Source organism: Echinops telfairi, unplaced genomic scaffold (genome assembly GCF_000313985.2).
Source record: "Echinops telfairi isolate 266 unplaced genomic scaffold, ASM31398v2 ScPeMD7_18;HRSCAF=68, whole genome shotgun sequence".
In the NCBI taxonomy this organism is placed as follows: Eukaryota; Metazoa; Chordata; class Mammalia; order Afrosoricida; family Tenrecidae; genus Echinops; species Echinops telfairi.
This window is the reverse complement of record NW_022103915.1, coordinates 86,630,367-86,632,080: the sequence shown is the minus strand read 5'-3', so window position 1 is coordinate 86,632,080 and position 1,714 is coordinate 86,630,367. Positions and strand designations below refer to the sequence as shown.

General features: G+C 47.3%; 1 protein-coding gene across 1 annotated transcript in view; it reads right to left on the bottom strand.

Moving 5' to 3' along the window:
- ZNF219 (zinc finger protein 219) overlaps positions 1 to 1,577 on the bottom strand; it is a 10,376-nt gene extending 8,799 nt beyond the window's left edge. The window contains exons 1-2 of the mRNA XM_004698446.2: positions 991 to 1,577; positions 112 to 218 (exon numbers count right to left, since the gene is read on the bottom strand). The gene's annotated coding sequence lies outside the window, so the exon portion shown is untranslated. The remainder of the gene's footprint in view (positions 1 to 111; positions 219 to 990) is intronic.
- Between the last annotated feature and the right edge of the window lie 137 nt (positions 1,578 to 1,714).

The following is a 1,714-nucleotide window of genomic DNA, read 5'->3' as shown; positions in this document are numbered from 1 at the left end:
GGGGCGCACAAACGCTTGGAACAGGAGAGTGGAAGAGATTTTGAAAGGTCATCTCGTCCTTCCCCCAGCCTCCAAGCTGGACCGCCCCTCCCACCCTAAACCCGGACATACCAGGCAAGGAGTTGGCTCTGCCGCGCTTTCTGCCCCAACATGCACAGACTCGGGAAGTTCTTCCTGGGGTTTTATCTCAAAGCCTCTCCCTTACATTTTCTGACTCTCTTTTGGGGGAGGAGGAGGGGCGATGAGAGAGATAGTTAATGTCTGCCGTATAAGAAACATTATTAAAGTTACTCTTCGGTCCTTTCTGTTCTTGATAAACAATTGCAGCTCCTTCCTCTTGAGTTGTAGTTTCCATTCCTTAAGTCACTTTAATGGCTCTTCAATAGAACAAATATTTACTGAGTGCTTACTGATAACCAGGCACTGTGCTCAGCGCTGAGGGGGATGCCCCTGAAGGGGGGCGAGGGGTGTGGGGGCGGTTAGGGAGAGTGGAACCCTGCTTCCCAGAGCTAGTAGTCTAGACAGGAGCTAAGAACTTATAAATAGCATACTCAGATTTAATCAATATTTATTGAGTCCCTGTGCACATAGTTAATAACATATAATCCTTACAATAACCCACTAAAACATAACCAATATCCGCTTAAAGGTAAGGAAAATAAGACTCAAGGAATCTCTTTTCCCAGCCAGTCGCTGTTCCTCAATGCAAGGCCAGTGGCTCACATTGTCGGGTCATTGCCATCAAAGAAAATGCATGCACATGGGAGACCCAGGAGGGAGGACATCTCTTGCTCCATTTAAAATGGGGTTCCCACTCCCCAGAAAAGGAGCGCGGGTGCAATGCTCTAGTAAGGTTGGCCCAGCACTGAGTGTGTGACAGAGGCCAACGTGTCTCTCGGTAGTAATTCACAGGGGTCTCCATTTCATTCTATTATCAGTAATAATAAATGACTTTGATGATAATAGGCGCTAACATCATCAAGCACTTACACGCCAGGCACTGGGCTGAGCTGGTTTATATGAATTTTCAAATACTCAAGGCAGTTCCTTTGAGATTGGCATCACCTGCCCTTTTGAGACAAAGAAACAAATAAGTTTCCTAAAGTCCCCCATGGAGTACTGGGATGTGAACATAGGTCTGAAGCTCTCCTGGCCTCTGCTTTTCTTCACACGGGGCCTTTCCTAGTTTTGATCTCTCATTGCCATCACATCAATTCTAACTCATGGCAACCCTATGGGACAGGGTAGAAAGAACTGTCCCTGTGGGTTTCCAAGACCGTTAGTTTTGATGGGACTAGAAAGTTTTGATTTTTCTCACTTGGAGATGCTGGTGGTTTTGAACTGCAGACCTTGAGGCCCTTAGGGAACTCAGCCTAACCTATAGTCACTACACCACCAGGGCTTCCATAGAGCCAGGTAGGTCTGGATATGCACTCTGCTGATCAAAGATAGGCGCCCTGGTGGTGACGGTGGTGTTGGACTGTGATCTCTAAGGGCTGCAAGGGTTAAAACTACCTGCTGTTCCACAGACGGAGCTTTTTACTCTAGGAACTTTCTACTCCCATAAAAAACAGTTCCAGTCTCAGAAACTCACAGGGACAGTTCTACCCTGCCCTACAGGGAGGCTCACTGAGTCAGCATCAACTTGAGTTGGTTTTGGCAGTGAGTCTGGTTTGGGTTCTTACCAAGCCCTGTTGGTGCAGTGAGGTAAGCA